General features: G+C 46.1%; 1 protein-coding gene across 2 annotated transcripts in view; it reads right to left on the bottom strand.

Moving 5' to 3' along the window:
- The window catches only part of LOC138287385 (zinc finger protein ZFP2-like), a 140,918-nt gene extending 115,188 nt beyond the window's left edge, over window positions 1-25,730 (bottom strand). For both annotated transcript variants that reach the window (XM_069227774.1, XM_069227775.1), the window contains exon 1: window positions 25,374-25,730. The gene's annotated coding sequence lies outside the window, so the exon portion shown is untranslated. The remainder of the gene's footprint in view (window positions 1-25,373) is intronic.
- Between the last annotated feature and the right edge of the window lie 707 nt (window positions 25,731-26,437).

Genomic DNA, 26,437 nt, shown 5'->3' with positions numbered 1-26,437 from the left:
TCCCGAGGACAGCGGACCTGCTCCAAGAAAAGCTGCAACTTTGTTTCCAGCAACTTTAAAGAACCCTGCCAGCTCCCCGCAAGAAGCGTGAGACTTGCAACACTGCACCCGGCGACCCCGACTCGGCTGGTGGCGATCCAACACCTCAGGAGGGACCCCAGGACTACTCTGATACTGTGAGTACCAAAACCTGTCCCCCCTGAGCCCCCACAGCGCCGCCTGCAGAGGGAATCCCGAGGCTTCCCCTGACCGCGACTCTTTGAACCTAAAGTCCCGACGCCTGGGAGAGACCCTGCACCCGCAGCCCCCAGGACCTGAAGGACCGGACTTTCACTGGAGAAGTGACCCCCAGGAGTCCCTCTCCCTTGCCCAAGTGGAGGTTTCCCCGAGGAATCCCCCCCTTGCCTGCCTGCAGCGCTGAAGAGATCCCGAGATCTCTCATAGACTAACATTGCGAACCCGACGCTTGTTTCTACACTGCACCCGGCCGCCCCCGCGCCGCTGAGGGTGAAATTTCTGTGTGGGCTTGTGTCCCCCCCGGTGCCCTACAAAACCCCCCTGGTCTGCCCTCCGAAGACGCGGGTACTTACCTGCAAGCAGACCGGAACCGGGGCACCCCCTTCTCTCCATTCTAGCCTATGTGTTTTGGGCACCACTTTGAACTCTGCACCTGACCGGCCCTGAGCTGCTGGTGTGGTGACTTTGGGGTTGCTCTGAACCCCCAACGGTGGGCTACCTTGGACCAAGAACTGAACCCTGTAAGTGTCCTACTTACCTGGTAAAACTAACAAAAACTTACCTCCCCCAGGAACTGTGAAAATTGCACTAAGTGTCCACTTTTAAAACAGCTATTTGTCAATAACTCGAAAAGTATACATGCAATTTTTATGATTTGAAGTTCCTAAAGTACTTACCTGCAATACCTTTCGAACAAGATATTACATGTTAAATTTGAACCTGTGGTTCTTAAAATAAACTAAGAAAAGATATTTTTCTATACAAAAACCTATTGGCTGGATTTGTCTCTGAGTGTGTGTACCTCATTTATTGTCTATGTGTATGTACAACAAATGCTTAACACTACTCCTTGGATAAGCCTACTGCTCGACCACACTACCACAAAATAGAGCATTAGTATTATCTATTTTTACCACTATTTTACCTCTAAGGGGAACCCTTGGACTCTGTGCATGCTATTCCTTACTTTGAAATAGCACATATAGAGCCAACTTCCTACATTGGTGGATCAGCGGTGGGGTACAAGACTTTGCATTTGCTGGACTACTCAGCCAATACCTGATCACACGACAAATTCCAAAATTGTCATTAGAAATTGATTTTTGCAATTTGAAAAGTTTTCTAAATTCTTAAAAGACCTGCTAGGGCCTTGTGTTAGATCCTGTTTAGCATTTCTTTTAGAGTTTAAAAGTTTGTAAAAGTTTGAATTAGATTCTAGAACCAGTTGTAGATTCTTAAAAAGTATTCCAACTTTTAGAAGCAAAATGTCTAGCACAGATGTGACTGTGGTGGAACTCGACACCACACCTTACCTCCATCTTAAGATGAGGGAGCTAAGGTCACTCTGTAAAATAAAGAAAATAACAATGGGCCCCAAACCTACCAAAATACAGCTCCAGGAGCTTTTGGCAGAGTTTGAAAAGGCCAACCCCTCTGAGGGTGGCAACTCAGAGGAAGAGGATAGTGACTTGGAGGAAAATTCCCCCCTACCAATCCTATCTAGGGAGAACAGGGTCCCTCAAACCCTGACTCCAAAAATAATAGTCAGAGATGCTGGTTCCCTCACAGGAGAGACCAACACCTCTGAAATCACTGAGGATAGCCCCAGTGAAGAGGACATCCAGTTAGCCAGGATGGCCAAAAGATTGGCTTTGGAAAGACAGATCCTAGCCATAGAGAGGGAAAGACAAGAGATGGGCCTAGGACCCATCAATGGTGGCAGCAACATAAATAGGGTCAGAGATTCTCCTGACATGTTGAAAATCCCCAAAGGGATTGTAACTAAATATGAAGATGGTGATGACATCACCAAATGGTTCACAGCTTTTGAGAGGGCTTGTGTAACCAGAAAAGTGAACAGATCTCACTGGGGTGCTCTCCTTTGGGAAATGTTCACAGGAAAGTGTAGGGATAGACTCCTCACACTCTCTGGACAAGATGCAGAATCTTATGACCTCATGAAGGGTACCCTGATTGAGGGCTTTGGATTCTCCACTGAGGAGTATAGGATTAGATTCAGGGGGGCTCAAAAATCCTCGAGCCAGACCTGGGTTGACTTTGTAGACTACTCAGTGAAAACACTAGATGGTTGGATTCAAGGCAGTGGTGTAAGTAATTATGATGGGCTGTACAATTTATTTGTGAAAGAACACCTGTTAAGTAATTGTTTCAATGATAAACTGCATCAGCATCTGGTAGACCTAGGACCAATTTCTCCCCAAGAATTGGGAAAGAAGGCGGACCATTGGGTCAAGACAAGGGTGTCCAAGACTTCAACAGGGGGTGACCAAAAGAAAGGGGTCACAAAGACTCCCCAGGGGAAGGGTGATGAGACAACCAAAACTAAAAATAGTAAAGAGTCTTCTACAGGCCCCCAAACACCTGCACAGGAGGGTGGGCCCAGAGCCTCTTCACAAAACAATGGGTACAAGGGTAAAAACTTTGATCCCAAAAAGGCCTGGTGTCATAGCTGTAAACAGCATGGACACCAAACTGGAGACAAGGCCTGTCCCAAGAAAGGTTCCACTCCAAACTCCCATCCAGGTAACACTGGTATGGCTAGTCTCCAAGTGGGATCAACAGTGTGCCCAGAGCAAATCAGGGTCCACACTGAAGCTACTCTAGTTTCTGAGGGTGGGGTGGATTTAGCCACACTAGCTGTCTGGCCGCCTAACATGCAAAAATACAGACAGCAACTCTTAATTAATGGGACTAGAATAGAGGGCCTGAGGGATACAGGTGCCAGTGTCACCATGGTGACAGAGAAACTGGTTTCCCCTGGCCAATACCTGACTGGAAAAACTTACACAGTCACCAACGCTGACAATCAGAGAAAAGTACATCCCATGGCAATGGTTACTTTAGAATGGGGAGGGGTCAATGGCCTGAAACAGGTGGTGGTCTCCTCAAATATCCCAGTGGACTGTCTGCTTGGAAATGACCTGGAGTCCTCAGCATGGGCTGAGGTAGAACTAAAAACCCATGCAGCAATGCTGGGTATCCCTGAACTGGTGTGTGTGAAAACAAGAGCACAATGCAAGGCAAAGGGTGAACAAGTAGAGCTGGAGTCTGGAAGAATGGCCCAGCCTACCAAGAGAACAGGAAAGTCAGCTGGGAAACCAACTGCAACACAGCAAAAGAAAGGGAACCTCTCTTCTCAGGAAGAAGTTCTGCCCTCTGAGGGAACTGAGCCTTTGGAGCTTGAACCTTATCAGGTTGAGCTCTTAGGCCCAGGGGGACCCTCAAGGGAGGAGCTGTGTAAGGGGCAAGAAACCTGTCCCTCTCTTGAAGGCCTTAGGCAGCAAGCTGCTGAAGAGTCCAAGGGCAAGAAAACTGGAACCCATAGGGTCTATTGGGAAGATGGACTCCTGTACACTGAGGCCAGAGACCCCAAACCTGGTGCCACTAGGAGAGTGGTAGTGCCTCAGCTGTTCAGAGAGTTCATCCTAACATTAGCCCATGACATTCCCCTTGCTGGACATTTGGGACAAAACAAGACGTGGGAGAGGTTAGTCAACCACTTCTACTGGCCCAATATGTCCAACATGGTTAAGGAGTTTTGCCTCTCCTGCCCCACCTGTCAAGCCAGTGGTAAGACAGGTGGGCACCCAAAGGCCCCCCTCATTCCACTTCCAGTGGTGGGGGTTCCCTTTGAAAGAGTGGGTGTGGACATAGTTGGTCCACTGGAACCTCCCACAGCCTCAGGAAATATGTATATCCTGGTAGTAGTGGATCATGCTACCAGGTATCCTGAAGCTATTCCCCTTAGGTCGACCACTGCCCCTGCAGTAGCCAAGGCCCTCATTGGTATCTTTACCAGAGTGGGTTTCCCTAAGGAGGTGGTGTCTGACAGAGGTACCAACTTCATGTCAGCATACCTAAAGCACATGTGGAATGAGTGTGGAGTGACTTATAAATTCACTACACCATACCATCCACAAACTAATGGCTTAGTTGAGAGATTCAACAAGACATTAAAGGGCATGATCATGGGGCTCCCAGAAAAACTCAAAAGGAGATGGGATGTCCTCTTGCCATGTCTGCTTTTCGCTTACAGAGAAGTGCCACAGAAGGGAGTAGGATTCTCACCCTTTGAGCTTCTGTTTGGTCATCCTGTAAGGGGACCACTTGCTCTTGTTAAAGAAGGCTGGGAGAGACCTCTCCATGAGCCTAAACAAGACATAGTGGACTATGTACTTGGCCTTCGCTCTAGAATGGCAGAGTACATGGAAAAGGCAACCAAAAACCTTGAGGCCAGCCAACAGCTCCAGAAGTTTTGGTATGACCAAAAGGCTGCACTGGTTGAGTTCCAACCAGGGCAGAAAGTCTGGGTTCTGGAGCCTGTGGCTCCCAGGGCACTCCAGGACAAATGGAGTGGCCCTTACCCAGTACTAGAAAGGAAGAGTCAGGTCACCTACCTGGTGGACCTGGGCACAAGCAGGAGCCCCAAGAGGGTGATCCATGTGAACCGCCTTAAGCTCTTCCATGACAGGGCTGATGTGAACCTGTTGATGGTAACAGATGAGGATCAGGAGGCAGAGAGTGAACCTCTCCCTGATCTTCTGTCATCAGACCCAAAAGATGGCACAGTAGATGGAGTGATCTACTCAGACACCCTCTCTGGCCAACAGCAAGCTGATTGTAGGAGAGTCCTACAACAGTTTCCTGAACTCTTCTCCTTAACCCCTGGTCAGACACACCTGTGTACCCATGATGTGGACACAGGAGACAGCATGCCTGTCAAGAACAAAATCTTTAGACAATCTGACCATGTTAAAGAAAGCATCAAGGTGGAAGTCCACAAGATGCTGGAATTGGGAGTGATTGAGCGCTCTGACAGCCCCTGGGCTAGCCCAGTGGTCTTAGTCCCCAAACCTCACACCAAAGATGGAAAGAAAGAGATGAGGTTTTGTGTAGACTACAGAGGGCTCAATTCTGTCACCAAGACAGATGCCCATCCAATTCCAAGAGCTGATGAGCTCATTGATAAATTAGGTGCTGCCAAATTTCTAAGTACCTTTGACTTGACAGCAGGGTACTGGCAAATAAAAATGGCACCTGGAGCAAAAGAAAAGACAGCATTCTCCACACCTGATGGGCATTATCAGTTTACTGTTATGCCCTTTGGTTTAAAGAATGCCCCTGCCACCTTCCAAAGGTTGGTGAATCAAGTCCTTGCTGGCTTGGAGTCCTTTAGCACAGCTTATCTTGATGATATTGCTGTCTTTAGCTCCACCTGGCAGGATCACCTGGTCCACCTGAGGAAGGTTTTGAAGGCTCTGCAATCTGCCGGCCTCTCTATCAAGGCATCCAAATGCCAGATAGGGCAGGGAACTGTGGTTTACTTGGGCCACCTTGTAGGTGGAGGCCAAGTTCAGCCACTCCAACCCAAGATCCAGACTATTCTGGACTGGGTAGCTCCAAAAACCCAGACTCAAGTCAGGGCATTCCTTGGCTTGACTGGGTATTACAGGAGGTTTGTGAAGGGATATGGATCCATTGTGACAGCCCTCACTGAACTCACCTCCAAGAAAATGCCCAAGAAAGTGAACTGGACTGTGGAATGCCAACAGGCCTTTGACACCCTGAAACAAGCAATGTGCTCAGCACCAGTTCTAAAAGCTCCAGATTATTCTAAGCAGTTCATTGTGCAGACTGATGCCTCTGAACATGGGATAGGGGCAGTTTTGTCCCAAACAAATGATGATGGCCTTGACCAGCCTGTTGCTTTCATTAGCAGGAGGTTACTCCCCAGGGAGCAGCGTTGGAGTGCCATTGAGAGGGAGGCCTTTGCTGTGGTTTGGTCCCTGAAGAAGCTGAGACCATACCTCTTTGGGACTCACTTCCTAGTTCAAACTGACCACAGACCTCTCAAATGGCTGATGCAAATGAAAGGTGAAAATCCTAAACTGTTGAGGTGGTCCATCTCCCTACAGGGAATGGACTTTATAGTGGAACACAGACCTGGGACTGCCCATGCCAATGCAGATGGCCTTTCCAGGTTCTTCCACTTAGAAAATGAAGACTCTCTTGGGAAAGGTTAGTCTCATCTTCTTTCGTTTGGGGGGGGGTTGTGTAAGGAAATGCCTCCTTGGCATGGTTGCCCCCTGACTTTTTGCCTTTGCTGATGCTATGTTTACAATTGAAAGTGTGCTGAGGCCTGCTAACCAGGCCCCAGCACCAGTGTTCTTTCCCTAACCTGTACTTTTGTATCCACAATTGGCAGACCCTGGCATCCAGATAAGTCCCTTGTAACTGGTACTTCTAGTACCAAGGGCCCTGATGCCAAGGAAGGTCTCTAAGGGCTGCAGCATGTCTTATGCCACCCTGGAGACCTCTCACTCAGCACAGACACACTGCTTGCCAGCTTGTGTGTGCTAGTGAGGACAAAACGAGTAAGTCGACATGGCACTCCCCTCAGGGTGCCATGCCAGCCTCTCACTGCCTATGCAGTATAGGTAAGACACCCCTCTAGCAGGCCTTACAGCCCTAAGGCAGGGTGCACTATACCATAGGTGAGGGTACCAGTGCATGAGCATGGTACCCCTACAGTGTCTAAACAAAACCTTAGACATTGTAAGTGCAGGGTAGCCATAAGAGTATATGGTCTGGGAGTCTGTCAAACACGAACTCCACAGCACCATAATGGCTACACTGAAAACTGGGAAGTTTGGTATCAAACTTCTCAGCACAATAAATGCACACTGATGCCAGTGTACATTTTATTGTAAAATACACCACAGAGGGCACCTTAGAGGTGCCCCCGGAAACTTAACCGACTGTCTGTGTAGGCTGACTAGTTCCAGCAGCCTGCCACACCAGAGACATGTTGCTGGCCCCATGGGGAGAGTGCCTTTGTCACTCTGAGGCCAGTAACAAAGCCTGCACTGGGTGGAGATGCTAACACCTCCCCCAGGCAGGAGCTGTGACACCTGGCGGTGAGCCTCAAAGGCTCACCCCTTTGTCACAGCCCAGCAGGGCACTCCAGCTTAGTGGAGTTGCCCGCCCCCTCCGGCCACGGCCCCCACTTTTGGCGGCAAGGCTGGAGGGAACAAAGAAAGCAACAAGGAGGAGTCACTGGCCAGTCAGGACAGCCCCTAAGGTGTCCTGAGCTGAGGTGACTCTGACTTTTAGAAATCCTCCATCTTGCAGATGGAGGATTCCCCCAATAGGGTTAGGATTGTGTCCCCCTCCCCTTGGGAGGAGGCACAAAGAGGGTGTACCCACCCTCAGGGCTAGTAGCCATTGGCTACTAACCCCCCAGACCTAAACACGCCCTTAAATTTAGTATTTAAGGGCTACCCTGAACCCTAGAAAATTAGATTCCTGCAACTACAAGAAGAAGGACTGCCCAGCTGAAAACCCCTGCAGCGGAAGACCAGAAGACGACAACTGCCTTGGCTCCAGAAACTCACCGGCCTGTCTCCTGCCTTCCAAAGATCCTGCTCCAGCGACGCCTTCCAAAGGGACCAGCGACCTCGACATCCTCTGAGGACTGCCCCTGCTTCGAAAAGACAAGAAACTCCCGAGGACAGCGGACCTGCTCCAAGAAAAGCTGCAACTTTGTTTCCAGCAACTTTAAAGAACCCTGCCAGCTCCCCGCAAGAAGCGTGAGACTTGCAACACTGCACCCGGCGACCCCGACTCGGCTGGTGGCGATCCAACACCTCAGGAGGGACCCCAGGACTACTCTGATACTGTGAGTACCAAAACCTGTCCCCCCTGAGCCCCCACAGCGCCGCCTGCAGAGGGAATCCCGAGGCTTCCCCTGACCGCGACTCTTTGAACCTAAAGTCCCGACGCCTGGGAGAGACCCTGCACCCGCAGCCCCCAGGACCTGAAGGACCGGACTTTCACTGGAGAAGTGACCCCCAGGAGTCCCTCTCCCTTGCCCAAGTGGAGGTTTCCCCGAGGAATCCCCCCCTTGCCTGCCTGCAGCGCTGAAGAGATCCCGAGATCTCTCATAGACTAACATTGCGAACCCGACGCTTGTTTCTACACTGCACCCGGCCGCCCCCGCGCCGCTGAGGGTGAAATTTCTGTGTGGGCTTGTGTCCCCCCCGGTGCCCTACAAAACCCCCCTGGTCTGCCCTCCGAAGACGCGGGTACTTACCTGCAAGCAGACCGGAACCGGGGCACCCCCTTCTCTCCATTCTAGCCTATGTGTTTTGGGCACCACTTTGAACTCTGCACCTGACCGGCCCTGAGCTGCTGGTGTGGTGACTTTGGGGTTGCTCTGAACCCCCAACGGTGGGCTACCTTGGACCAAGAACTGAACCCTGTAAGTGTCCTACTTACCTGGTAAAACTAACAAAAACTTACCTCCCCCAGGAACTGTGAAAATTGCACTAAGTGTCCACTTTTAAAACAGCTATTTGTCAATAACTCGAAAAGTATACATGCAATTTTTATGATTTGAAGTTCCTAAAGTACTTACCTGCAATACCTTTCGAACAAGATATTACATGTTAAATTTGAACCTGTGGTTCTTAAAATAAACTAAGAAAAGATATTTTTCTATACAAAAACCTATTGGCTGGATTTGTCTCTGAGTGTGTGTACCTCATTTATTGTCTATGTGTATGTACAACAAATGCTTAACACTACTCCTTGGATAAGCCTACTGCTCGACCACACTACCACAAAATAGAGCATTAGTATTATCTATTTTTACCACTATTTTACCTCTAAGGGGAACCCTTGGACTCTGTGCATGCTATTCCTTACTTTGAAATAGCACATACAGAGCCAACTTCCTACACTAGGGATGTATAAGGGGGCACCAGTGTATGCCAATTGTGGGTGGAATACTAGATCACCAGTATCTTATAACCATCATTTAATGGCAAGAGCATAACTACTGGGGTCGTGATTAGCAGGATCCGAGTAGAAACAGTCAAATACACTGACAAACAGGCAAAAATTGGGGGTAACCATGCTAGAAAGAAGCTACTTTCCTACAGTCCACAATATCCTGTTTAGGCGCTTTGAGAGGTATCTCCCAGCCTTCCCTTACAAGACTTAGTGGTCCCCTAACAGGGTGCCCAAACAAAGTTCAAAGGGTGAAAAACCTACTCCGTTTTGTGGCACATCTCTGTAGCCAACAGCAGACAAGGAAGTAGAACATCCCATCTCCTTCTGAGCTTTTCAGGGAGTCCTCCAATCATACATTTTAGGGTCTGGTTGAATCTTTCTACTAGCCCATTGGTTTGTGGATGGTATGGGGTAGTGAACTTATAGGTCACTCCACATTTCTGCCACATATGTTTTAACTAACCAGACATGAAGTTTGACCCCCTGTCTGATACTACTTCCTTAGGGAATCCCACCCTGGTAAAGATACCCAGGAGGGCATTGGCAACTGCACGTGCAGTAATTGTCTTAAGTGGAATAGCCTCAGGGTACCTACCACTAAGATGTACCTATGCCCTGATGCTGTTGGAGGGTCAAGGGGGCCAACATGTCAACCCCTACCCTTTCAAAGGGAACCCAAACCACAGGCAGTGGAATTAAGGGGACCTTTAAATGCCCACCTGCCTCGCCACTGGCTTGGCAAGAGAGACAGCACTGACAAAAGTGCTTCACTTTTTGTGACATACCTGGCCAGTAGAAGTGGTTAACCAACCTACTCCATGTGTTGTTCTGGCCCAGATGCCCTGCTAGGGGGATGTCATGGGCTAAAGTGAGAAGGAAGTCCCTGAACGTCTGTGGCACTACCACCCTCCTGGTTGCACCAGGCTTTAGGTCTTTTCCTCAGTGAACAGGAGCCCCTCCTCCCAGTAGACCCTGTGGGTACCACTGACATTTCCTAGCTCATCCTGAGCAGCTTGCTGTCTCAGGCCTTCAAGAGTGGGACACTCTCTTTGTCCCTGCCACAGATCTTCCCTAGAGGGTCCCCCTAGGCCCAAGAGCTCTGGGTGGTAAGGCCCAAGCTCTTCAGGCTCAGTTCCCTCTAAGGTGGGTGACTCCTCCTCCTGAGAAGAGGGGTCCTATCTTGGGATCTGTTTTTAAGCTGGTCCCCCAGTCTTCTTGCCTTTTCTCTTGGGAGGCTGGTCCACTATTTCAGGATCCAGCTCTCCCTTTTCCCTCTGGAGTTTGCTCTGTGCCACAGTCTTAACACACGCCACTCAGGGATTCCAAGCATTGCTGCATGGGTTTTTAGCTCTACCTCAGCCCAGGGAGAATGCTCCAGATTATTACCAAGTAGGCAATCTACAGGGATGGATGAGGACAGAACCACTTCTTTTTGCTCTGCTACTCCTCCCCATTCAAAGTTTACCATAACCATGGGGTGGAACTTGGTCTCATTGTCAGCAGTGGTGACAGGATAAAACCTCCCTACTAGGAACTGAGTTGAGGGGACCAGGTGCTGAGACACAATAGTGATGCTAGCACCTGTATCCCTCAAGGCTTCTGTTTTTTCCCCATTAATCACAGGGGACTGTCTGTATTTATTTATGGCATTTGGCTAGGCAGCACAGGATAAATCTACCCCACCCTCAGTGACTAATGTTGCCTCTATGGGGGCATTGACATGGTCAGGCCACACCTCTGACCCCATCTGGATATTGGCAAATGCATTTACTACCGGTTGACTAGAGGCATTCTTTTTGTTTTTGCAACCAAAGTCTCCAGTTTGGTGCCCTTTTGTCTTACAGTCTTGGCACCAAGCCTTGCTGGGGTCAAAGTGTTTCCCTTTGTACCCTCCCCTGGACTGTGAGTAGTCTCTGGGCCCACCCTTCTGTGCAGATTTCTGGGGGCCTTGAGAAGACTCTTTGTTATTTTTACCCTGGCTCCCATCTTTCCCTTGGTGGGGGGGGCTTTTTGGCCTCTTTCTTTTGGTCTCCCCCACCAGTGGTAGTTTTGGTCACCCTTGTTTTGACCCAATGGTCTGCCTTCCCCCCCAATTCTTGAGGGGAAAGTGGACCGAGGTCTACCAGATTCTGATGTAGCCTATCATTAGAACAATTACTCAACAGATGCTCTTTCATAAATACATTATACAGTCCATCATAATCTTGTACCTTGTTCCCAGCTAACCAGCCACCCAGTATTTTTATTGAATAGTCCACAAAGGCAACCAAGGTTTGACTCTGGGATTTTTGAGCCGCCCTGAACTTTTTTTTTTTTTTAAACAGATGTTATTGATTTTTTTAATTCAACAACGTCTGATCACCAGGAATGGCCCATTGTCTGTATACATACATCGTAATTCACTGAAATTGTTTTTGATAAGTTCTTCGCAACCTGTGCTGTCATTATATATTCACAAAGCATGTGAATCATGTCAGAAGAAGCATATAACTCTCTCTCTCATGCCCCTCTTAGTATATCTTAGTCTCAGTACACTTGTGCATGAGGGAGACATTGATATGTATATCTCTCTTATCAGTAGACCAGGATACAATAATACTTAGTGCCATTCAGCTTTAATCCACCCCCTCATGCCCTCAACACCCTCCCACCCTCAGCCCTATGTCATGGTTTCTCAATGTGCCTAAGCTTGTGTTGCATCGTGGTGTCTCTCGGTTTGCTCAAATGTATAGGTTCTGTACAAGTACTGGCCTCTGCTCTGCTTATGTTCTACTCTGAAAGGAGTGTTGCTTCATGTTGTGGATGATGTTGTATGTACCGTCTGTTCTGTGAGGGAAGGCCTAACTTCTTCCTGCAATGTTGTGACAATCTGCTACCAGGCATTCATTAGTTCCGGGGATCCTCTTCCCCGATCCAGCTCCCTTTTCAGCACAAAATTTCATATTCTGCCCATCGCCTTAGTTCCCTCTTCCAACTTTGGAAGTTGGGACCCACCGGACTCTTCCAGTTTTTTGTCAATTCTCGTTTGGCCAGTAGGTGTGCGAGATCCTGGAATTTGCTAGTTGCCCTATTCTTGGGAGTATGGGGGAACCAGTGCAGCAAGCAGTGGGCTGGTGTGCATGCGGCTTCTCGCTCGATAATTTCTGCTACATATGCAGTCCCTGTGTTCTAATAAGTGGTCAAATGGGGGCAGGACCACAGCATGTGTATAAATTTGGCCGCCTCTTCGTCACATCTGGGACACTTTGCATCCATCACTTGTAAATGCTCACGGAGTCTTTTCGGGTGAGATATGCCCTATGTATAACATAATAATGTATAAGTTGAAACCTAGCGTTTCTGGAGACCTTCGGTGCTCTCTCCAAGATCTGGTCCCAGGCCCCCTCTGGAATTAGGATCCCCAAGTCTACCTCCCATTTATGTCATAGGTCGTTTAGGGGGCGCATCGCTCCTGTGCGGATCACTCTATATTTCGCGTGTGACAGAGTGCCCCAATTGTGTGTGTTAGCGCTCAGTGCAACAGGAAGTGGCCCCGTGGCAGACCGTGGTCCTGCCGAAAATCTTCAAACGGTAACAGGTTACACTCACGAAAAAGGTCCCCCATCTGTAAGGCCCCCGCCTCCTCCCAAATCGCCAGTCCCCTCCAGTCTCCCGCCCGAGGTAGCCACTGAAGCCATGTCATTGGTATCTCAGGTGTGTAAGGCGTAGTCATGCCTGTCCTATGGAAGCATCATCTCCCAACACCGGCAGAGGATCCGAGTCTCCGGAACGAGTGCCTGTTCCGACCTAGTGAGGTTAAAGAGCAGGCCCGCCAGTACTGAAACAGGAGGGGCCGGTATGTTCCCATCTACCGTTCCGGTCCTGCCCTCCGCCATCCACTTGGTCAACCACTGTAGCTGGGCTGCTAGGTAGTAAGCCTCAAAGTCTGGGACCACCAATCCCCCCTCCGCTCGAGGTCACTTCAAAGTGGTTAGGGCCACTCTGCGTCTTCCATCTCCCCATATGAACGCCGTGAGTAAAGAGTTAAGTTCCTGAAAAGGCATGGTCGGGACCCACACCGGCAATACCGCAAAATAATGTAAGAGCCTTGGCAGCGCCACCATATTAATAAGCGCTATTCGTCAAGCTACAGAGGAGCATCCCTGAACTTTATTCTGTACTGTCCAGTTGTAAATCCAAAGCCCTCAATCAGGGTACCCTTCATGAGGTCATATTATTTCTGCCTCATTCAGTGTCAGGAGTCCACCCCTGCAGTTTCCTGAGAATAACTCCCATAACATTGTGCCCCAGTGTTTCTTTTCAATTTCCCACCCAACACAGGCTCTTTCAAAGTCAGAAAACCATTTCACTATATCATCCCCTTCAGTGAAGGGAGGGACAACTCCTTTTGGGAGTTTGATGTTGAAAGCTTTTCCTTTCAACACTTGTATGCTGCCACCAGAGATGGGTGCCAAGCCCAACTCTCTCCTTTGTTTTTCTATTTCCAAAAGCTGACTTTCTAAAGCCAGTCTTTTGGTCTGCCTTGCAATGTCCAGGTCTGTGTCTGCGGCTGCTCTAGAGCTGTTGTGGGAAGAGGAGCTACCCCCAGGCCCTGTTTCCACAGGATCTTCATCCTCCTCAGATGCATCATCATTATCAGCTCGGGATGATGTTTTTCATACTGGGCCACCAGAAACCTAAGTTTCTCTGTTTTGGGTCTTTTTCCAGTTTGAATCTGGTATCGTCTGCAGAGTCCCCTTAATTGGTCATAAGTATATGCCTCATAAGGTTCGAGGTTGAGCTCCTGAGGTCTTGACTCTGAATCAGACATTTTTATTTTACTAAAGCTGGGACCTTTTTGGAATTTTACAGTTACCCTTTTTGGATAACCGACTAAAGCAAAGACTATTAAACTTTTTCTAAAGTTGTAGGGAACCTATCCAAGGCCCTAACAATTACTTTAAAAAATTTGTAAAAATTGGTAGTCAATTAGAAAAATCAAAAACAACTATGTAAAGACAATTTAGAGAGTTATTCCTGTGTTAACACAATTCTAAGAGTGGTATCAACAAACAAAAAGGGGGTCATTACGACCGCGGCGGTCGGCATTAATGTGGCGGTAAGTACCGCCAACAGGCTGGCGGTACTTACCGCCATATCGTGACATTGGCAGGTTGGCTGAAGCCAACCCGCCAATGTACCACTCCGACCGCCAAAGCGGTAACAGCCACCAGGCTCGATATATTCATCTCCAGCCCGGCAGCCGCCATTGTCTCGCCTGCGGGATTATGACCCCGCCTACCGCCATGGTGTCCGTGGCATTCGTAACACCACCAAATTGAAGAGGCTAATTGGGGGGACATTACTACCAAGAATTTTGCCATTCTTAACAGCATTATTGATAACTACGAGTCCGACATAATTCAGAGAAAGAATCGAAAATTTAGAAGAGACCTACGTGATTACCAACAGGGGAGAGTCTATACTTTTAGTAAGAAATATGACCAAATATCAGATACTGATTCCCCTTCTGACACACTAAATTGTCCTGACACCATTGCCTCCTCAGAAATTGAGACCTCAGATGAATCTGAGGGGGATTTATCCACTAGACCTAGGGTGAATTTTTTAGAGGAAACAAGGCGATATCGCCTTGGAGCCTTACAAGACACTCGAGAAAAACCACCAGGTATTTAAACTATTACACCAAGCACGTCAGGTATACAAACCAGGGCTCGCAGCAAGAGCCTCCGATCATAAAACATGATGACCATCTAGTTGTTAATCTTTCCGATTGCATGCTTTCCTCATTAGAACTTCAGATTTTGAACCATGGTTTATCCTATTGTCCTACTAATTTCTGGAACATTACACAAACTAAAATTGATTTCTTTAAATTCATCTGTCAACTTAAACTCAAATCATTCTTTTCCACTTTTCCTTCTTCCTCCTCTGTATTATCAACTCCATCATCCCCATCATCCCTTTCTAATTCTAGTGATATTTCGGTTCAGGATCTTGAAGACATACAACTTCTGTACAATTTGTCTAACACCTCCGATTCAGACCTTTCACTTTCTGCACTGGCCCAAGACTTAGAACTAAACATCAATCAGTATCACCCCTCAAATCTTCGGCCTAAATCTACTTTTACTCCTGTCCTTCCAGCGGGAAATTATATAGATCTTTTTCTACTGCAGTTCTAAGAGACCTTGACAAAGAATACAAAAGATATTGTCATAAGCGCAAATATCTTCCATCTAATTTTAACCACCAACAATTAACAGCCTTAGTGAAATTACGCAGCAACCCTAACATCACCATTAAGGAAGCTGATAAGGGAGGCAATATTGTTATTCTCAACACTAGTGATTACGTTAAGGAGGCCTATCAACAACTACATGATCCTAACTGCTATAAACGCCTTACCTCTAACCCTACAGTGCAAATACAACACAAATTATCTGTCCTCCTTGATCATTGGCTCTCTCGACAAGTGATATCTCACAAAGAAAAATCAGCGTTATTCCTATCTCATCCTACCATCCCTACTCTATACCTCCTACCGAAAATCCACAAACAAGACTTTCCACCCAAAGGTAGGCCAATCATATCTGGTGTTAACTCAATATGTTCCAAATTAGGGACTCTCATTGACCATGTTCTTCAACCCTTCATGACAAATTTGCCATCTTTTGTACGAGACACCAAAGACATAATTCAAAAACTTCAAAACATTGATTGGCAACCCGATTACCTTCTCGTCACTATCGATATAGTAAGTCTTTACACCTCCATCAAACACCAGGATGGTCTAGAAGCAGTCAAGAAAATCTTGTCGACAAAATCAGTGGCATTCGCCACCCACAACCTCATGATTTTGGACATGCTACAGTTCTGCTTGGAAAATAACTATTTTCTCTTTGATGGTAACTTCTACCTGCAACTACAAGGGACAGCAATGGGGGCAAAATTTGCACCGCCATATGCATGTATTGTGATGGGGGCAGTAGAAAGAGAATGGTTGTGGAGTGACAGGAATGAGCATTTTTCCCAGAATATTATTTTCTGGGGAAGATATATTGATGATATACTCCTGATCTGGCAAGGACAAAAGGCTCTCTTGACCGAATTTTTACAGTCCCTAGTACCCAACAGATGGGACATAGACATTACATTTCATATTTCAGATGTGCAAGTGGAATACTTAGATCTCCTTATTTACATTGAAAATGATAAACTACAGAACAAATTTTTTAGGAAACAGACAGCGGCAAATTCAATACTACATGCGACTAGTTGTCACCCACCTAGCATAATTAGAAACATTCCACAAGGAGAGTACAGACGTGCCAAAATAAATTGCACTAATCCCAGTGATTACATTTACTTTTCCTCACATATCTCTGAGAGACTAAAGGCCAGGGGATACAATCAAATGTCCCTCAATCATTCCAAAGAAGGGGTAGGCATATTGGACCGGAACAAAATGATCAACAACTCACATCGGCAAAAAGAGGATCCAACCATCCGCCTGATTACTCAATTTCACAATGGTCATCGTTCTATTAGAAGATACTTGCAAAAACACTGCTACATACTTCAAAGTAATCCTTCCATTCATGAATACATTACCTCTCACCCACAAATTGGGTTCCGTCGAGCCCCGAACCTCTGGGACAAACTTTGCCCATCCTTTTTCCAACCAAAATCTTCTGGATCATTTTTTCCACAACCTAAGGGGTTCTTTACCTGTACTAAATGCTCTGTGTGTAAACTTGGGCTCAACAAATCCACGACTATCACACTTAATGACAAAGAATTTGGGATTAAAGATTTCATCAACTGTGAGAGTACCAATGTGATATACTCAATATGGTGTCCTTGTCAACAAGTTTATATAGGAAGTACTATTCGACCCTTAAAAATTCGTATTCAAGAACATTATCGCAACATCCTTAAACTGGAGTCCAAGGCACCTCTTGTGGAACATTACAAAACATTTCATTCCCATGAACGAAAATTCACCTTCTGCGGTCTCAAACGAATTACAATGACCCCCGGGGGGGGGCAATTTACATCTACGTCAGGAAGAAAGTCTAATAATTATTCACCACAACACAGTATATCAAGGACTAAATCAGGACCATGAATGGCACTATTGGCTCTTATAATTTGTACGGCCGATTAAGTATCTTTGTGTCCTGTTATGCCTGTATGGATACTTTTGTTCTGTTCTGTATTTTTCTTCAGCAAACCTTTTCTTCTTTCTTTCTTTCAAATGATTACTAGATTCCCGTTGGTGTCCACACATTAGATGTGTTTAATTTACCTGTAACAGTTTATTGGCTGGTTACTATTTGTGTTATTCTTGCTTTGTTGGTCTCCTGTATGTTCACTTGACTCACTCTCTACTTTAGATTGGCTCGTGTTTCTCTTGATCATCTTACCATCCTGCTCGACTGTGTCATAGCTTGACTATCAAGCAATATGGTTTATGAGTATTTTTCTCTCTCCCCTTTTATTTTCACTTCTCCTTCTTTTTTCTTCCTTTTTCTTCCTTCCTCGCGTTTCTTTTACTTTCCCAACTTTATCTTTATCTTGGTCTCCCCTTTTTATGGCTTGTGTTGTATGCTATATCCTGCCTTCAAATATGGCGGCACTTTTTCATACGATATTTACGTTCTTTAGTCCTTCCTCTGTTCCCGTAACGGTGCCCAGAAGAAGGACTACAGCCATTTAACATGGAACTCGCCTTCGCGCCCCAGCGATTTACCGCGGGACGCGCTGTCAGGATTTTTCCAGTCCATAATCTGGTAAGAATATTGTGCCGAACTTGTTCGTTTATCTTTCAGAATTGAAATAATGTCCATCTTTTTGGAGTAATTTCTGCAAGTGTATCCTTTAACTAAGATAGCCCGTTATTTACAATGGATGGTCGTTCTGTTGCATTAACTCAAACTTCAAGGAGCAGAGCGCTCCGTGCTTTTTATCGTCCTTTCTCTCCTCTCTTTTTCCCCCCCGCCTGTTAAATTGAAATTTCACTGCGGTTCCCTTTTTTCAAGAATCCTTCTACAATACGAATAGTTTACTGACGTTGTACTAACCTCAGTTGTACTGATTAGTCTCTGGCTTTCCATTATGTGTATTATGATTGTGCATGTTTTGTATGACTCAATGTTTATTTAAATGCTAAGTGGGGCAGCATTTTCTCTAAAATGTTATATACACCTTTGTACCCAGATTATCATCAACACTTGTGGTATTTGTAACAGAGGATTTTTCCACCTCATGTGATTTGGTATGCAAAAAATTCTTTTGGAACTAGTTTTATTTACTTTTCTTTATCTACATCTTTCCATGCTATATCTAGACACCACTTCTACCTTTTTACTGAAAAATTATGAGTGTGCCAGCATGTATCTTTCTTCGAAAGGCATAGTATTTATACTTTTAATTCATTTTTTCTAAAAGAACCCACCTCTAGTTTATACCACTGTGTTAATTATTGTTCTTCTTGTAAATATATTTACCTATAATGCACATTTTCTCCATTTTTTCCACTTTTCTCAGACTAATAAATTCGAAGACGAGGGCTTCTTTAGTCTCTGAATTCTATTAAGTGTTTTCCTCTGTGATTAATACTTTTTCTCCACTATATGGGGAGCACTATAGGTGAGACTTTTTGGGGTTTTCAGCGTGTGCCTATACTACTCACGTTTTCTGGTAGCACCGTTGATCACATTCGCTCTACTCAGTGTTTCATTATACTTTTGAATGTATATATTTTTTACAGCCTTGTAAAAGCCCTGGCGTACATGCAACAAAGGGCGAAACATGTGTCGGCTGATACTTCAATGAACTTTGAATCAAAGACTATACTACGATTCGTGTGTTTATCCTACAGCCTTTTATTTCACAAATCAAGGCTGACATTTCAATGAACTTTGCATCCAAGATTATACTACGATTTGTGTGTTTACTCTACAGCCTTTTATTTCACAAATAAATAACTTGATGAACTTGCATTCTGACATTGTTTAAGTGGGATCTCACTAACTTCTAGTACAGTATCTTTACTTTAGGAGGGCTGGGGCCCAGGCCATCCGGTGAAAAGTTCCCACAGTCTTATAAAACGGCATTTCTTACAGGAAGTTTTCCGTCTGGACCCTTGAGTTTCTCCGTAACTTAGGTCCTCCGGCAGGGGACGGGACGGGGTGCTGCTACCGCCAGCAGTGCCCGTCAGCAGAACACCGCCAGGCTATATTATTGGTCATAATACGGCTGGCGGCGGTCTCCTGGTGTGGCGCTGTTGGTGGCAGCAGCGCCACCTTACCGCCATCTTGTGGCGGAAATCCGGCTGTGGTCATAAAATGGCGGACGGCTGGTAGCCACGGCAACGGTCTTTTGGGGCCATCGCCATGGCAGTAGGCGGTTTTTACCGCCGATGTCAAAATGAGGGCCAAAGACTTTATCCCACCACTGATACACCAAATGTAAGAGGCTGGCCTTCTATGTAGTGTGCAAAACTAGGCACACTATGCAGGGGATCCAAGCAACAGCACATTGGTTTCAAGAGGTAAAAATTAGACCACCTAATGCTCCAATTTTTAAGGTAGGTGGTCGAGTAGTTAGGCTAATCCCGGAGATGTGCTAAGAATTTGCTGTAATCCCAAATCCAATCATGCACCACACACACTCAATGAATAACTCGAGACCAGGATTTATAAAAAATACTTCAGACTTTTATATAAATTTTAAGACCAAGATCTTTAAGATACATTAAGTACTTTTTGAGATATGACTTTTCAAAGTCTTAATGTTAGTCTTTCTGTGCTTAATTACGCACCATAGGAATCAGTAGGCAGTCACTTTTTATAAAATATGCATTAAAAATCATACAGTTGAGTTACCACTCTATTTATTCGCAGGGCAGTGGAGGTAGTCGGTGGGCACCGTATGCCAGCTAGAGAGCCTCGGGTGGCTCCCTGTTCCGGCATGAGCAACATTGTAAAACCTTTGGCACAGGCACAGGGCCACCTGGATGGGCCACTTGGAAAAGGAGCTGGTTTGCAGATTTAAAGTTGGTGCTTGGTGAGTCCCCTTGGACTGATGAGGTCGTAAGGGGTTGGGGACCCGGGGCACACAGCAGATCCCACAATGCAAGACTCAGGGCAGCCAGGTGCAGGGCGTTTTGAAGGTCTTGGATGCTGTGTGCAAAGGGGCCTGCTGGAGGTAAGTCTTCTTCTTGAGACCTTACAGGACGTCGCAGGTGCTCTGGCAGGAGGTCCGGGATGTCACTGAAGTCCCTCGACTGGGGCTTCCTCCTGGTCCAGCTGCTCTGGGGGAGCTGTTTTTGATGATATCTGACATGCACTGGTCAGTACCTGGGGTATTGCCACAACTAGGCCATGGGAGGGTGCTGTTCCACCAAACTTGCCACACCTGCAGGTCTCATCCGGGCTGTTGGTGGTGTTTCGTTGGGTACAGCTGCGACTTCCGGTTGCGGAGATATTGTCCAGTCGGTGAAGTGTTCGTCACCGGTTTGCAGGTTCCTTTGGTTTCTTGAGTGGTGCCTCCACTCAGGAGGGAGATTTCGGGCTATTTGCGAAGCCTGGAGGTCCTCGGGGTCTTCTGAGGTTGGTCCAGTGGTCAACTCCTCCGCATCAGCAACTGTCGGGACACTGGTGCAGCAAGGAGGGGTCTTGGAGCCTCTTCTGGTGCAGCAGGTCCTCTCTTCTCGTCTTGGCGGGTTCTTTGGTGCTATATTCTCTTCTTCCAGAAGAATCTAACTCCTTGGTCTAGAGGAGCCCACTAAATACTGAATTTAGTGGGCGTTTTAGGGGGAACCTGGTAGTGTCCAATGGGACACTTATCCTTGGATGGCTATACCCACTACAGTGACCACTTCCTGTGGGAAGGGTCACTTCCCAAAATCCTGATATTTTCCTGCCATCCAACATGGAGAAAGATTAGATGGAGGGTCCACTTCGCCTGCAAGCCCCTTGGGTTGGTGCATGCTCAGTGAGGCCACTCCTCCTACCCTTTGTTTGATTTCCCGCCTTTGCTGCCGCCAAAGGTGGGAGCTTCATAAGGGGGAAGCCATCTGCTGCTAGCAGCAGGCCTGGGGGCTTGAGTTTCAGGGGCAGTAGCTCTTTGAAGATCACCACCAGGGTGTTGCACATTCCTGAGGGTGGGGGTGTTAGCTCCTCCACCCAGGAAGGGCATTGTTTTACAAACCAGAGAGCCACGACGCCTTCCCCTTGGTTTGTATATTGGCCGTCTGGAAGTGCCAGACTGGATGAAACCAGTCAGCAACTATGCCAGTTTAGGTTAGCATTTGCAGGGGGCACCTCTAAGGTGTCCCCTGGATACATTTAGGGTTAAATCCAACACTGGTACCATTTTGGATTCAATATTCTGATTTGTTTGATACCAAACAACCCAGGGTACAGAGTGGCCATCATGTAAATGGGGAACTCACGTTTGACTAGTGTCCAGTACATGTACTTAAAATGGCTGCTCTGTTCACTCACTATGTCCCAGGTTTGGTAAGGACACAGTGGGGCATATTGCTCATGTAATTATGCCCTCATATACAGTATGTTGCACCCTGCCTTAGGGATGCAAGGCCTACCACAGGGGTGACTTACCCATATTATATGCAGTGTAGGGTGGACAGGGCACACAGGAAGTGTACCATGTCAAGTTTGCCTTTTTAGGTTTGCCCCAGTACACTCAGCCTGCACTGGCAGTGCTTGGTGCATCTGGGTGCAGGGCCCTAGAGGGTGGCACAATCAGTGCTGCTGTCTTCAGGGGCCTACTCATACTATCCCATGCCCTGGGTACTGGGGTATGCATTTACTTGGGTCTTATAGTGATATGTATGAGTGTATCTAAGTGTGCCAAGCATCACAACAAATTTAGGGAATGAGCTCTGGCCCAGGGAACCTGGATAGCAAGGGCCCTGGGCACTACCAACTTCTAGAACACATCAACATCAGGCAAAAAGTGGGGGCTAACCATGCAAAAAGAGGCCTCCTCTCACAGTGTGCCCTCACCGTAGCAGGTGTTCATTCCAACTTTGACTATATCCACATTCTGTTCCCGAATGGTGTGCATCACTGGTATACCTCAAAAACTATCAAGATGTATTGCCCAAACTTCAAAGATGGCCTCCATAACGTTCTACAATTAGAGCTTGTTTCCATATCGCTGTGTGTCGTTTTGTCATCTCTTGAAGGGAGGTTGCTCCTTACGCTAACCAGGTTGCCTGTTCACTGTGCCGAACGCGCTCACATACTGGATACGTAGTGCTGACTGACACATCTACCAGTGTGACATCATCATTTGTAACTCCACCTCATTGAAGCCTGAGCTCAGTCACTGCCTTCGATACTGCTACTCAATTACTACAGAGCTTGATCCTGATTAAGCAGAAATAGAAAGACTAACAAACATTTATATATCATGTAACAAAATTGTATAAGACAATGTGATTTTAGCAAAGAAAAATAATGTATGTAGAAAATGTGCCCACGAAGTAGATCGCCATTAGTATAAACAAGCTTATATAATCATGAAAATCGACAAATGTACTAATATATCACATTTGAAGTTATACTTTATGATTTTCTCATTGAAACTGTTACATGCTTAGCTTAAATTTAGCAGAGGCTTTGGCCTAGTTGCCTGTTCTCAATTTTAACTGCGTAAGTTTTCACTTGTATTAACAAAGACGTGTTTTAAACCTTGAAAAGCTGTATTTTTCCAGTAGAATGACTAATACATTTATCTCAAGGTTGCGTGTTAGGCAACTTTCATCCCCTTTGAAGCAAGGTCAGTTTGTGCAGGTGCAGACAATAAAGACACTGATGCAAAATTAATTGGCAACTTTGTTGCTACTTGTGTTCCAAAACTCCCAAGGACACCTTATGCGTAGATGAGTATTAAGAGAAAAGACACTATTCATTGGTAAAATAGAAATCACCCCATGGACCCTCCAATGGAAGAACCTGAAGAATTTGGAACTTTTCTTACTTAATCCCATCGGACGGAGAGAAACCAGCCATTTTTTTCTTTGAATGATGCCATTTTGAAGCCAGATTCGAGAATCCATTTTGATGACACTTTGATGCTTTTTCTCTATCCCAGAGAGAGAGACTCTCAAGAATTCTCACCCTAGAGACTTTAACTTTAACTTTACCCCGTCTTGCCCATACGATAACTTTTGTTCCCCCATTTTCCTTGCTGTTGCAAGGAAAACTTGCCTTACACTTTGCCCCCTGGAAGTTTGCCCCATGCTGATCGAACCGGTACCTGAAGGACGAAGACTTTCCTTGAATGCTGATTGTATTTGGTAATTATAAAAGGATAAATGTATTATTCGTTGTATTTTCCTTCTTAGGTACCAACTGCTTATTTTTGACAGAGCCTAAGCTAGAAGGTTTCTAAATTTATGTTGATTAAATTCATTTTTGCATGAAGCCCCACACGCCAATGATAATCAGAGGTTAGTTCAGGTATTCATTTGATGCACCATGCTGAATTGAAATCTTGTTATGCTTACCAATGTATGCAATTAATCAATTTCAGTTACTTTTATTAGTGATTTGCATTGCTATAGCCGAGTGCATTATAATCCAAGTTTTGCGTAGATTGCGTTTCTTCCGTCGTTATGGACAGCCAGTAATGTTCGTATATGTGTATCATTTGATTTTGAGACTTACTTATATTGTGTTAGCTTTGTTAATATAGGGAAATAAACTAAGTAACTTTTAATAAACAGGTGTGGTTATTCATGACTGAAAGGTCATGGTGTGTCTAATTACTGATTTTCTGTTTAACTAATTTGTTGATTGATTACTAATCGAGTATTGGTTATTGATTATAAATGATTATTGATTATTGATTTGAGGGATCCGACAATTCTTTGGATGAGGAGAACTCAACCCGGTCAAAAGGTTCACCGACCTCCGGCGTGTCCAAGCATAAGTAATTTATAAGGACTGGACGCGCTATCAATCCGCTGCAGATCCTTAAAACAACCTTTGAAACATCATCTAAGTCAGCTGACATTCCACAAAGTACCTTGCCTCTCATTCCAGAAAGCACCTCTAACTCTGTGAGAAAGGGTTAATTATGTCCAAAAGCACCACAAAAAAGCCAAATGTATGGGTTCTGCTCCAAAGTGGGGGTTGGTGGTTCGCTTTGTCACCAGTGTTAAGTTCTGAATTATGACACTCCGTCAGCGTTGTCTAGAATTATTTATTACAATTTTGCAATTCTCCATCAACTCTTCGAGTAGAAGTCCTCTCCCTGAATGTCACCACCTCTTAGAATCTTTACACACACATATCTAGAATCCACCATGTGCAGTGACACACTAACATTTCTCAACCTGATGACATACCTAACACAGTGGCACTGTAAAATTATTATTTTTAACATTACCTCTCTACTTAGATGTGTTTTAAGTGAAGAAGAAAATAAACTTTTGCTATAGCCTGTTAGAAGTTTGTGGGCAGCCCTGGCAGTATGTGAGTCACTGCTATCTGTCAAGGTGCCACTCCTCTGGACCTCACTCATGTCCAAGGCCTCTGCACAAACAACAGATTGTGCCAAAGTGAATCCTGCTGCCTGCGTGTTTTTCTAGAAACTTTGCTTGAAATCCTTCTGCTCAACTGTTTGAGCTGCTGCATTTTTTTAACAACAGAGTTTTTAATATTTTTTAAGAATTCTGTGATTTGGATTTCTTGCTGGAAGACATCACTGAGTGTGGCTGGAGGGGGGGGGGGGGTTCTGTTGACTTCCACCACGCCGGCCTCCGTTTTGGCCAGTTAGTGTTCTAGTGCTGTGTTTGCACTTCGCTTTATGCCTGCACCCTATATAAAACTGGCTGGTGTGCGGACACAGTGGGTAAAGTGAGCCCTGCTGCCTAGGTGTTTTTCTAAAAACTTTGCTTGAAATCCTTCTGCTAAACTGTTTGAGCTGCTAAATATTTGAACAACGGAGTGTTTTTAATAATTTGGTTTGGGATTTGGTTGTGGGGGGAATTCTTACTGGGAACTTCACTGATTATGGCTGGAGGGAGGGTTTTCTGTTATTATGGCCGGTTAGCAGTCTAGTGCTGTGTTTGCACTTCGGTTTATGCCAGCGCCCTACATAAACCGGGCCGGTGCGCAGGCGGGACCATGGCGCGCCAAAGGTAAACCCATCTGTGCCTGTCCCTACCTGGATGGCACCAGGGACCAGGACCCCCGGCCCGCTTCATTATTCCTCCAGGAAGCTCAAGTCACTGACCCCCACAATCTCTACCACGTGCACGCACTCTCTGGATTTACCCGTGGTGAGTTCCTGCTGCCGTCAGTGTGGTGTCTCCCGTTCGTTAAAAGGGTATCATTCAGCACCTGACGTACTGGCTGCCATTCCTCAGGGTTATGCAATGGTTAAGCAAGGTAGGCAGTCACACAGGGAAGGTGGTGTCACTATTATTTTCACACAATCTATCAGGCGTTCACTAACGGAAGTAGTCATCTCGGGAAGTGAAGCGCTTTCTTCTCTCTCTTTGTCCTGTAAATACACTTTAGCGTTTAACCGGTTTCCTGATCTACCGTCCCCCGGGACCAACGGCCGGTGTACTGACTCTTGACGCTCCCCGTCCGAATCTGCACCCCCTACGTCAGAGGGGGCTTGTTCATTCAGCTGCTTTCTGAATGTTTCAGCTCATGCGTCCGTCTCCGCTCCCCCCAGCGCGATGTTGCGCATGCGCGAGTGCTCACAGCAACACAGATTCAAACGAGGAGTTTAACCCCGTCGCTGCCCATGTTTAACCCCTTCGCTGCCAGGCCTTTTCCTTCTCAGGTGCCAGGGATTTTTTGGTCTATTTGGGGATCTTCGCTTTTAGGCCCTCATAACTTTTTGTCTACATAAGCTACGCAAGCCAAATTTTAGTCCTTTTTTCCCCACATCCCAGGGAATCGACAGGTACCCAGACTTTTTGGGTTCCCCTGAAGGAGACAAAGAAATTTGCCAAAATGCAGCCAAAATTTCGGACCCAGACTTTTTGGGTTCCCCTGAAGGAGACAAATAAATTTGCCAAAATGCAGCAAAAATTTCGTTTTTTCAAACAAGGGAAAAAAGGGCTGACGATGAGGGCTCGTGTTTTTTCCTTGAAAATGGCATCAACAAAGGGTTCGCGGTGCTAAAATAACCATCTTCCCAGCTTTCAGGAACGGGCAGACTTGAATCAGAAAACACAGTTTTTCAACCCAATTTTGGCATTTTACTGGGACATACCCCATTTTAATGTAGACAAAATTTATTATTCACGAAGGGGTCATTTGTGTAGATCCTACAGTGTTTTCCTACTGAAATAACAACATAAATAAAAAATAATAAAATTGAT

The sequence above is a fragment of the Pleurodeles waltl genome, chromosome 4_1 (assembly GCF_031143425.1).
Source record: "Pleurodeles waltl isolate 20211129_DDA chromosome 4_1, aPleWal1.hap1.20221129, whole genome shotgun sequence".
NCBI lineage: Eukaryota > Metazoa > Chordata > Amphibia > Caudata > Salamandridae > Pleurodeles > Pleurodeles waltl.
Note: the sequence above shows the minus strand (reverse complement) of the source record. Positions and strands in the feature narration are given on the sequence as shown.